General features: G+C 40.7%; 1 protein-coding gene and 1 pseudogene across 1 annotated transcript in view; one reads left to right on the top strand and one right to left on the bottom strand.

Annotated features, from left to right (window-relative positions):
- Positions 1 to 13101, top strand: part of GALNTL5 (polypeptide N-acetylgalactosaminyltransferase like 5) — an 80739-nt gene that overhangs the window by 60831 nt on the left and 6807 nt on the right. The window lies entirely within an intron of this gene.
- LOC118900827 lies at positions 937 to 1438 on the bottom strand (annotated as a pseudogene).

Genomic DNA, 13101 nt, shown 5'->3' with positions numbered 1-13101 from the left:
AGATACTGTCTATGGTTATTTTTGTCCTACAAACAGCAGAGCTGAGAAGTTGTGAGAAAGCCTATATGACCTGAAAAGCCTAAAATATTTCCTTTCTGGCCCTTTCCAGAAAAATTTTGCTCACCCTTGCCTTAAACTTTTAAGTCATTTATAATTTGGACTATTATATGCCCCAAAATGTCACTTGAAACATCTTTTCCATATAATTGTTTATACTTTAGGCAACTTAATTGGGAGGTATTAACAAAAGTGGAAAAACTGGGTCTACTTAAGAAAAATGGTTTTAAGGTTAACACTGTCCCCTACTATCTCCCTTGTAATATTCTAGCTATGATACAGTACAGGTGGTGGTAATAAGAATGGAAAAAAAAGACCCAGTACTCTTGTAGGTAGCAATTCTCTGGTCCCTATTAATCTAGACATGTAATTTTACACTCTGGATGAGGATATTTTTAGTTTTGATTTAAAGTTAACCAAAGAGGGAAGTAAGAGTAATTGCAACATGGAAAAAACCAGTTGAAAGAATACTTTCTAGTGGGATGAAAAAGCAGATTAAAGTAAACTCTCCAGGTGTCAAAGTGTGCATGAAATGCCATTCCAGGCTAGCTGTAGTGACCAAAAGGCACTGAGAGGGTTGAGTAAGGGAAAGAGGTGGCAGCCTCAGCAATGTTCTCCCCTTTTGAACACACCCTAGGCATAAACTTGTATACAACTATAATTAAACTGTCTCCAGATGAGAAAGTTCTAGAGCAACTAGCCTACATTTTTGAATAAAATTAATTCTTCTATCTGGGAAAGTTTTATTCTTGAAAAGAAAACTTATGGAATGGGCCCAGCTAAGTCAACCCTGACTAGCTCTGAGATAAAAGATGAATCAGGCTGAGGCGTCTCAATCCAATCTTGTGTGAATAAAGCAAGCATCGGGAAGTATAGGTGTCATCTTCTAAGGGAAATATTCTGAGGATCTGGCAGCATAAATCCATCAGTAGGTTTGTAATAGACTATTGTGGAGTCAGACTCCACTATGGCAGAAGTAAAAGACATTGGCAAATCTGGATCACCTTGCAACTTTCGAGATGCCTTCAAGATCTCCCTTATCCTGTTATGGCTGAGGGAAGCACTGACGGGTGTAGGCACCACCGTCTGTAACCCTTCTCCTTCTCAGTACCAAGAAGGCAGATGAGCTGGAGATCTGGTAATCCCACACAGTTTACTTCATGTGCCAACTTTTACTCTCCATGAGGTCCAGGTAAACCAAGAACGCTATATAAACTTGGGTGGCATCTCCTATATCTAATTCCATCATTTCAAAATACTTAGGGTGCGTGCCCATCCAGGCGTCCTCGGGGGCCCATGAAGGGGCGCCGCAGCTGTGATCACTGCCCGGGCGCACATCGCTGCAGCCCGCGGTCGGCTGGGACTCGCCGCGCTCCTCCATGCCCTGCTGTCCCAGGCATTATTTTTTTATTTTATTTATTTTATTTTTATTTATAGCTGTGTTGGGTCTTCGTTTCTGTGCGAGGGCTTTCTCCAGTTGTGGCAAGCGGGGGCCACTCTTCATCACGGTGCGCGGGCCTCTCACCATTGCAGCCTCTCTTGTTGCGGAGCACAGGCTCCAGACGCGCAGGCTCAGCAATTGTGGCTCACGGGCCCAGCCGCTCCGCGGCACGTGGGATCTTCCCAGACCAGGGCTCGAACCCTTGTCCCCTGCATTGGCAGGCAGATTCTCAACCACTGCACCACCAGGGAAGCCCCAGGCATTATTTTTGTAACTCCATGCCTCTGGTGCTTTTTATTGATTGGTTGATTATTCTCATTTTATTGCATTGCTCTCTGAGAATGAAGCATATGAAATAGTCTCCCTATCAGGACCTTGTAACTTAATAAGCACATTCTTGTGTCTGAGAATAGAATCTATTTTGTGAATGACATGTATTTAAAAAGTGAGTGTAGAAACTTACACAAGCCTCTTAGATAGCCTCATCCACCAGAGGGCAGACAGCAGAAGCAAGAAGAACTACAATCCTGCAGCCTGTGGAAAAAAACCACATTCACAGAAAGATAAACAAGATGAAAAGGCAGAGGGCTATGTACCAGATGAAGGAACAAGATAAAACCCCAGAAAAACAACTAAATGAAGTGGAGATAGGCAACCTTCCAGAAAAAGAATTCAGAATAATGAGAGTGAAGACGATCCGGGACCTCAGAAAAACAATGGAGGCAAAGATCGAGAAGATGCAAGAAATGTTTAACAAAGACCTAGAAGAATTAAAGAACAAACAAACAGAGATGAACAATACAATAACTGAAATGAAAAATACACTAGAAGGAGTCAATAGCACAATAACTGAGGCAGAGGAATGGATAAGTGACCTGGAAGACAGAATGGTGGAATTCACTGCTGCAGAACAGAATAAAGAAAAAAGAATGAAAAGAAATGAAGACAGCCTAAGAGACCTCCGGGACAACATTAAACGCAACAACATTCACATTATAGGGATCCCAGAAGGAGAAGAGAGAGAGAAAGGACCAGAGAAAATATTTGAAGAGATTATAGTCGAAAACTTCCCTAACATGGGAAAGGAAATAGCCACCCAAGTCCAGGAAGCGCAGCGAGTCCCATACAGGATAAACCCAAGGAAAAACATGCTGAGACACGTAGTAATCAAATTGATAAAAATTAAAGGCAAAGAAAAATTATTGAAAACAGCAAGGGAAAAACAACAAATAACATACAAGGGAACTCCCATAAGGTTAACAGCTGATTTCTCAGCAGAAACTCTACAAGCCAGAAGGGAGGGGCATGATATGCTTAAAGAGATGAAAGGGAAGATCCTACAGCCAAGATTACTCTACCCGGCAAGGGTCTCATTCAGATTTGATAGAGAAATCAAAAGCTTTACAGACAAGCAAAAGCTAAGAGAATTCAGCACCACCAAACCAGCTCTACAACAAATGCTAAAGGATCTTCTCTGAATGCGAAACACAAGAGAAGAAAAGAACCTGCAAAAACAAACCCAAAACAATTAAGAAAATGGTAATAGAAACATACATATCAATAATTACCTTAAACGTGAATGGATTAAATGCTCCAACCAAAAGACACAGGCTTGCTGAATGGATACAAAAACAAGACCCATACATATGCTGTCTACAAGAGACCCACTTTAGACCTAGGGACACATACAGACTGAAAGTGAGGGGATGGAAAAAGATATTCCATGCAAATGGGAATCAAAAGAAAGCTGGAGTAGCAATACTCATATCAGATAAAATAGACTTTAAAATAAAGAATGTTACAAGAGACAAGGAAGGACACTACATAATGATCAAGGGATCAATCCAAGAAGAAGATATAACAATTGTAACACCTCAATGCATAAGGCAACTGCTAACAGCTATAAAAGAGGAAATCGACAGTAACACAATAATAGTGGGGGACTTTAACACCTCACTTACACCAATGGACAGATCATCCAAAATGAAAATAAATAAGGAAACAGAAGCTTTAAATGACACAATAGACCAGATAGATTTAATTGATATTTATAGGACAGTCCATCCAAAAACAGCAGATTACACTTTCTTCTCAAGTGCGCACAGAACATTCTCCAGGATAGATCACATCTTGGGTGATCAAACCTCAGTAAATTTAAGGAAATTGAAATCATATCAAGCATCTTTTCTGACCACAACGCTATGAGATTAGAAATCAGTTACAGGGAAAAAATGTAAAAAACACAAACACATGGAGGCTAAACAATAGGTTACTAAATAACCAAGAGATCACTGAAGAAATCAAAGAGGAAATCAAAAAGTACCTAGAGACAAATGACAATGAAAACACGACGATCCAAAACCTATGGGATGCAGCAAAAGCAGTTCTAAGAGGGAAGTCTATAGCTATACAAGCCTACCTCAAGAAACAAGAAAAATCTCAAATAAACAATCTAACCTTACACCTAAAGGAACTAGAGAAAGAAGAACAAACAAAACCCAAAGTTAGCAGAAGGAAAGAAATCATAAAGATCAGAGCGGAAATAAATGAAATAGAAACAAAGAAAACAATAGCAAAGATCAATAAAACTAAAAGCTGGTTCTTTGAGAAGATAAACAAAATTGATAAACCATTAGCCAGACTCATCAAGAAAAAGAGGGAGAGGATTCAAATCAATAAAATTAAAAATGAAAAAGGAGAATTTACAACAGACACCGCCGAAATACAAAGCATCCTAAGAGACTACTACAAGCAACTCTATGCCAATAAAATGGACAACCTGGAAGAAATGGACAAATTCTTAGAAACGTATAACCTTCCAAGACTGAACCAGGAAGAAACAGAAAATATGAACAGACCAATCACAAGTAATGAAATTGAAACTGTGATTAAAAATCTTCCAACAAACAAAAGTCCAGGACCAGATGGCTTCACAGATGAATTCTATCAAACATTTACAGAAGAGCTAACACCCATCCTTCTCAAACTCTTCCAAAAAATTGCAGAGGAAGGAACACTCCCAAACTCATTCTATGAGGCCACCATCACCCAGATACCAAAACCAGACAAAGATACTACAAAAAAGGAAATTACAGACCAATATCACTGATGAATATAGATTCAAAAATCCTCAACAAAATACTAGCAAACAGAATCCAACAACACATTAAAAGGATCATACACCATGATCAAGTGGGATTTATCCCAGGGATGCAAGGATTCTTCAATATACGCAAATCAATCAATGTGATACACCATATTAACAAATTGAAGGAGAAAAACCATATGATCATCTCAATAGATGCAGAAAAAGCTTTTGACAAAATTCAACACCGATTTATGATAAAAACTCTCCAGAAAGTGGGCATAGGGGGAACCTACCTCAACATAATAAAGGCCATATATGACAAACCCACAGCAAACATCATTCTCAATGGTGAAAAACTGAAAGCATTTCCTCTAAGATCAGGAACAGGACAAGGATATCCACTCTCACCACTATTATTCAATGTAGTTTTGGAAGTCCTAGCCACGGCAATCAGAGAAGAAAAAGAAATAAAAGGAATACAAATTGGAAAAGAAGAAGTAAGACTGTCACTGTTTGCAGATGACATGATACTATACATAGAGAATCCTAAAAATGCCACCAGAAAACTACTGGAGCTAATCAATGAATTTGGTAAAATTGCAGGATACAAAATTAATACACAGAAATCTCTTGCATTCCTATACACTAATGATGAAAAATCTGAAAGAGAAATTAAGGAAACACTCCCATTTACCACTGCAACAAAAAGAATAAAATACCTAGGAATAAACCTACCTAGGGAGACAAAAGACCTGTATGCAGAAAACTATAAGACACTGATGAAAGAAATTAAAGATGATACCAACAGATGGAGAGATACACTATGTTCTTGGATTGGAAGAATCAATATTGTGAAAATGACTATACTACCCAAAGCAATCTACAGATTCAATGCAATCCCTATCAAATTACCAATGGCATTTTTTACGGAACTAGAACAAAAAATCTTAAAATTTGTATGGAGACACAAAAGACCCCGAATAGCCAAAGCAGTCTTGAGGGAAAAAAACGGAGCTGGAGGAATCAGACTCCTTGACTTCAGACTATACTACAAAGTTACAGTAATCAAGACAATATGGTACTGGCACAAAAACAGAAACATAGATCAATGGAACAAGATAGAAAGCCCAGAGATAAACCCACGCACCTATGGTCAACTAATCTATGACAAAGGAGGCAAGGATAGACAATGGAGAAAAGACAGCCTCTTCAATAAGTGGTGCTGGGAAAACTGGACAGCTACATGTAAAAGAATAAAATTAGAACACTCCCTAACACCATACACAAAAATAAACTCAAAATGGATTCGAGACCTAAATGTAAGACTGGACACTATAAAACTCTTAGAGGAAAACATAGGAAGAACACTCTTTGACATAAATCACAGCAAGATATTTTTTGATCCACCTCCTAGAGTAATGGAAATAAAAACAAAAATAAACAAATGGGACCTAATGAAACTTAAAAGCTTTTGCACAGCAAAGGAAACTACAAACAAGACGAAAAGACAACCCTCAGAATGGGAAAAAATATTTGCAAACGAATCAACAGACAAAGGATTAATCTCCAAAATATATAAACAGCTCATGCAGCTCAATATTAAAGAAACAAACAACCCAATCCAAAAATGGGCAGAAGACCTAAATAGACATTTCTCCACAGAAGACATACAGATGGCAAAGAAGCACATGAAAAGCTTCTCAACATCACTAATTATTAGAGAAATGCAAATCAAAACTACAATGAGGTATCACCTCACACCAGTTAGAATGGGCATCATCAGAAAATCTACAAACAACAAATGCTGGAGAGGGTGTGGAGAAAAGGGAACCCTCTTGCACTGTTGGTGGGAATGTAAATTGATACAGCCAGTATGGAGAACAGTATGGAGGTTCCTTAAAAAACTAGAAATAGAATTACCATATGATCCAGCAATCCCACTACTGAGCATATACCCAGAGAAGACCATAGTTCAAAAAGACACATGCACCCCAATGTTCATTGCAGCACTATTTACAATAGCCAGGTCATGGAAGCAACCTAAATGCCCATCGACAGACAAGTGGATAAAGAAGATGTGGTACATATATACAGTGGAATATTACTCAGCCATAAAAAGGAATGAAATTGGGTCATTTGTTGAGACGTGGATGGATCTAGAGACTGTCATACAGAGTGAAGTAAGTCAGAAAGAGAAAAACAAATATCGTATATTAATGCATATATGTGGAACCTAGAAAAATGGTACAGATGAACCGGTTTGCAGGGCAGAAGTTGAGACACAGATGTAGAGAACAAACGTATAGACACCAAGGGGGGAAAGCCGCGGGGGGTGGGGATGGTGGTGGGATGAATTGGGCGACTGGGATTGACATGTATACACTGATGTGTATAAAATTGATGAGTAATAAGAACCTGTTGTATAAAAAAATAAATAAAATAAAATTCAAAAATTAAAAAAAGAAAAGAAAAAAAAATACTAGGTGAATAAACAAAACCAGAAATGGTGAAGTGGCAATATTAACATAAAATTGTCATTTAAGATTAAAAGCAATAAACAGAAAATAGATATTATATAATGGTAAAAGGCTAAATACTAAAGGCTTTTAAACAAGTAAAATATTTGCTTTAAGTTTGCTTTTTAACTTTTATAATTCTCAAATCCAATAATTTTTCATATAATTTTTTTCTAATAGTTTTATGACATCATTGTTTATACTTAATTCTCTACTACATTTAGACTTTGGTGCATGATACGAGTTAAAGTTCTGCATTTTTTTCAAGTTGTTAATCAAGTGACAATTTTGAAGAGAAAGAAACGGGCACGACACATTTTTTAACAAATTATCATATATACTTAGGTCTTTCTGTGTTCAACTGATCCATTTGCCAGTTGTTGAGCCAATCACGTGCATTAATATTTTCTGTAGCTTTACGATAAAGTCTATTAATTGGTAGACTGAGTCCCTTGTTACTCTTCATTTTCAGAATTTTCTAAGTGTAATTTGTTCTTCTCAATCACTTCAGCAATTTCAAAATCAATCCCTAAGATTTTGAATGGTGTTGCATTATATATATAAATGAATTTTAAGACTTTTAAAGGAAATACTAATGAACAATGAATATTTCAGAAAAATACTGATTTACTTCTAATCAAAGAAACAAAATCCTGGGGATTCAAAATTCCACTATTAAAAAAAAATTTTTTTTTAATTGAAGTATAGTTGATTTACAATATTGTATTAGTTTCAGGTGTACAGCGTAGTGATTCAGTTTTTCTTTTTCAGATTATATTCCATTATAGGTTACTACGAGATATTTGATATAATTCCTTGTGCTGTACAGTAAATCCTTGTTGCTTATCTATTTTATATATAGTATAATAGTTTGCATCTGTTAGTCGCACAATCCTAATCTGTCCCTCCCCCACTCCTTCTCTCCTTTGGTAACCATAAGTTTGTTTTCTGTCTGTGAATCTGTTTCTGTTTTGTACATAGATTCATTTGTATTATTTAAAAAATTTTATTGAAATATAGTTGATTTACAGTATTACATTAGTTTCAGGTGTACAGCATAGTGATTCAGTATTTTTACAGATAAGGCTCCATTAAAAGTTATTACAAGATAATGGCTATAATTCCCTGTGCTATACAGTATATCTTGCTTGTTTATCTATTTTAGACATAGTAGTTTGTATCTCTTAATCCCATAGCCCTTACCTTGCCCCTCCCCTCTTGGTAAGCACTAGTTTGTTTTCTATATCTGTGAGTCTGTTTCTGTTTTGCATATACATTCATTTGTATTATTGTTTAGATTCCACATTACAAGTGATATCATACAGTTAAAAAAAAAAAAAAAGTGAGTGTATTCCTTATCTTGGCTTTACCTTCCCTCCAGACAGCAAATAACAGCAAACTTATTACTCAAGTACACTCATTATCTTTGCTTCAATATTTTCAGCTACTTGATTCCAAATGGCCCCTTCATACGTTTTAAGTATGCTTGGCTCTCTCTTTTTGTAAACAAACATGTAAATTAATAAATAGCTAGGCACTCTCTTGACACCAGCAGCCCTCTCTACCCAAGTAACCTGGTGTTTCCTAAGGGAAGATCAGCTACACCTGCATCTACTTCATTTCTCACTCACTCTTCATTCCAGTAAATCAGTATCCTGGAGGCCCTCAGCATCCTTCCTCTGACATCATTTACGCCACTGTCATCAGTTTCATATTCGTGTCCCTAATGGGTGGCTTTTGGTCTTCCGTGTGCTTGAGGTTACTGTAGCATTTGACATGGTACACCAGTCTTTTCCAGAAGTTTTCGTGGGTTTTAGGGCAAAATCCAAGAAAAATCCCCTTGTATCGCTCAGCTGTTCTCAATCTCCTTCACGGGAATTTCTTCTGTGTGTCTCTTAAACATGGGTGCTCGCAAGACTACTCCTCTTGTCAACTCTCTCTTCTTACCCCATGTGCTCTTCAGGGCTCAGGGCTGACATGTAGCCGCTCTGCACCTGTGAAGCCATGCTTGTTGTTAACTTAGTGCACTCTTTCCTTATCTGATGGGAAAGAACCGCTACTCTGAGCCAGCCGAATACCTCCCACCTGCCGCCCACCATGCCTCCCTTCTCCACATCTCAGCCTTCCCATGGCCCAGAAACAAAAGTGGTAGCACCCGGCAGGGCAGGGCCACCAGGACCTGTGGCGGCTCCTCTATTCTCTTCGGCCAGAGCCTATGCTGTCCGCTTGTTAATACTTTTCATAATATACCTACATCAACTCCCATGGCTGTAACTAACACCTGTATGGTGGTCAGACCCAAATCTCGTTTCAGTTTAGGGCTCTCTTGAGTGTTCTAGTTAAGTTCAGTGTTCAACACAGCCATCGTTTAAGGAGCACCTCCTGCATCAGGCTGTGCCACATGCTGGGCATTCAGAAGACACAATCCTCATTCATTCATTCATTCACTCATTCAGCAGTATTTATTGAGAACCTGTCACATGCCAAGCACCGTGATGGGTGCTAAAATACAGTAGCACTCAAAGCAAAAGTGGTTTCGAATGACATAAAGCTTCCATTCTATCAATATCTGGGGTAGAGTGAGATGAGTAGTTATTTAGTTTTATTTCTGATAAATGCAATGAAGGGGAAATACAGAGTACTGTGAGATCATATAAAAGGCGAACCTAGCCTTGTCTTAGGGGAGGTGTGTGTCTGCCACGGCAGAAATGGCATTTAAGTTGAGATGTAAAGGATAAAAATGTATTTCATTTTCAAGTTCTTATTATGTGTGACATGCACTGCTCTGAAATATTACAGATATTAACTCACTTAATCCTCATAATAAGCCTGTGAGGTAGGTACCAGCATCATCTCCTGTTTATAATGGGGAAACTGAGGCACAGAGAGGTAGTGTGACTTGCCCAAACTCACAGCAATCGTAAGTAGTGTGCTCCAAACCTATCGCTTCCTGCCTTGTATAATCTACTCAACTTCAGATCTTGAGACCCTCCCTGCCCCCCAGCTCGGGTTTACCCTGTTTCTAAGTCACTTCTCTCTAAGGCTGGCCATATGTTGGAAGCTTCCAATGCCCTGAATTTGTTTTAGTTGCCCTGAGCTCAGTGTTACCATTGCTCATGGAAAATGATGACTCGCTGGGTGCCCACGGAGCTGCAGCTTCACTCCCAACCTCGGAATAGGCCTCATAACCAGGCTCCAGATTAGCATTTCTGTTTCCCTGAGAGAGCAGACAACCTGCTCTGTGTCTGGCCACACTGCCCCAGGGTTACATCCTGGTGTCCCCCAAGGGGCAAGATACACTCCTGCAGGAACCGGGGCCCTGCCCTACACTTGGAGGATCACCTACCTCACCCTCCAGACTGAGCCTCTTAGACACGGGTGCCAGCTCAGATTCGGCCCAAGGTTGCTACATCCCTTGGATGCTGTGATTTGAGAGCAAACCACACGCCTGTGGTAGAGAGAGGCTGAAGCCAATTCTCCTGCGTTGACACAGTAGAGGATTAGGCAAGTTGCTCAGCACCCAGCCCCCTGCTCAGACCGTGGCTCTCCACTGCTTCACTGGGTTACTTTTCTTGGCCCATCTGCTCAGAATTTCCACCCCTAAGGGGTTTCCCCAAGTCCCTCTTTCTCTGCTCTCTCCACCTTCTCCATAACCTCATCCACATCACGTTCCCATGATTAACAGATGCTGATGACACCAATTCTCGCTCCTTCCCAGTTCCTTCTCCTGAGTCATAAGCTTGTGTGGCCAATCGCCTACAAGTCACCATGGCAGGGATGTCCCACAGGTATGCTAAACCCAAATTCCTCCTCCCACGTTCCCTCTATGAGTGGATGACATGCTACCCCTACCCCACCCCACCGGTTATCTGCACACATGCCCCATGGAGAACCTCCCTGGACTCCACACTCCCTCTCCTGCCCACGTTAACCTCACCCTATCTAGGCAGTTCTACCTCTAAATCATCACCTGCCTCTGTTCACTTTCCTCTTTCCCCACCGCCGTAACCCATAGCTACAGCTTTGATGTAATTTCTTCAGGAAGACTTTCTTGACCTTATCTTCCTTACCCGCCCCCCGCACATAGACACACACACCCAAGTCTGGGATCCGTTCCCCTCCTCTGCACGCTTCCCCCGTTACAGCACTTATTGTGCTGTGTCACAGTTGTCTCCTGTCTGTGCAGGGCAGGCAGTGTAGACATGCAGCCTGGGTGGTGGCACGTGGTACCATGTTTAGAAGAACCCCACACTTGGCTTAATGCTCTGCTGTTGCCATCTTGAAACTTTTCATAATTTTTGAACCTGAGACCCCATTTTTATTCTGTGCTGGGCTCTGCCAGTTGTGTGTTCCCACCAGCTGTAAGCTCCATGAGGGCAGGGAAAGATCTGACTTGTTCAAAATGCGTTCTCAGCACCTGGTACTTTGACTATGTAAAAAGTGGTCGAGAAATATTTGAACCACTCAAGAGTCTAAAAGGCCCCACGTGTAAACGATCAGAATAATAGACACCTTGCAGTGGTACTGTGTGCATTCACCGCGGCGATGGGCATAGGCATCTAACGCAGCTTCTGCCACCTAAAGTGCTCTCAGCCGATGTTCGTTCCTTTCTTTTTATGCTACAGCTGCCGCAGAGTTCTAATTTAAAATGGTATCTGGGCAGCAGCCTCTCCTAACTTTCTACTAGGATATTTACTGAGACTGGAAAAGATGAGATCCCACTAGAAATTGAAATGAATAGGCAGCCTGAATCTGGGAGGCACCCCCATAACTGTGAGGCCAGCAAGATGGACTGAGAAACTCCTACCCTGGCTTTGTCGCATGATGCACCCCTGCTTCCCCTCACAAATGCAGATGACAGACAAAGAGTAAGAAGATACTCAGTAATGCCCCAGTTTCTGCCCACTGACTTGGAAAGCGGACAGCCTTCCAACCCATGTGTGTCAGTGGAGAAGGCCAGTGAGGCTGGACCAGAATGAGTGAGGAGAGAACGGCAAGATTAAGCTGGAGAGGGAGGCAGGGGCGGGACTCTGCAGGACCCTGTAAGGATTTAGATGTGTCTTACGTGCAAGGAAATGCCACTGGTATGTTTTAAGCAGGGCAGTGACAGTGGCTGTGGAGGCTGACGTAGTGGAGGATAAGCCGGCAGACCAGGAGGTTCTTACAATAACCTGGACAGAAGGTGACAATGGATGAAACCAGAGCAGTAGCAACGGCGACAGAAAGAACTGGACAGATCCCAGGCATATTTACAAGTAGAATGGACAGAACCCGGAGACGGACCAGCTACGTGGATATCGAGAGAAAGGGGTGTCATTAGTCAGCTAATGCCACGATGATGCTTGTTACAAACTAGCTCTGAACTGGGTGGCTTAGAACAAGAGCATCTGTTTTTTTCTTTCCTGTGTCTCTGGGTTGGCCAGCATGGCTCTGCCTCGGAATTTACACTGGCAGGGCTGGGCTCTGGGCTCTGAGTTTGGTCAGCTCTGCTCGTCATTCTAGTAGCAACTCTGGGCATATTCTTCTCATGTTGATAAGCAGGAATGCAAAAGTCAAGCCAAACCACACAGCATATTTAAGACCTCCACAGGCATCATGTCTGCTCACGTTCCATGGGCCAAAGCATGTCAAATGGACAAGCCCAAAGTCAGTGTGTCAGAGAAGTATACTCTACCCCTTAGTGAGGGGTGGAGAGTGAGATAATATCGCTGAACAGTATTTCCATCTATCACACCAAGTTTCTGGAATGAGCAACTCAGTGGATGGAGGTCCTGTTTACTTAATGAGTAAAACTGGTTAAGAGAAATATGTTCCCTCATGTATCAGTTAGCTTTTGCTGTATAACAAACTGTCCCAAAAATACAGTGGCTTAAAACAACAATCAATTGTAAGTCCTCAAAATTCATTGGATTGCTAAAGTGGTTCTTTTGGTCATAGCCAGGATGGCTGGTTTCTACTGGTATTGCTTACACATCTCTGCTCATTGGGAGGCTCAGCTG

The sequence above is a fragment of the Balaenoptera musculus genome, chromosome 9, assembly GCF_009873245.2.
Source record: "Balaenoptera musculus isolate JJ_BM4_2016_0621 chromosome 9, mBalMus1.pri.v3, whole genome shotgun sequence".
Lineage (NCBI taxonomy): Eukaryota > Metazoa > Chordata > Mammalia > Artiodactyla > Balaenopteridae > Balaenoptera > Balaenoptera musculus.
Note: the sequence above shows the minus strand (reverse complement) of the source record. Positions and strands in the feature narration are given on the sequence as shown.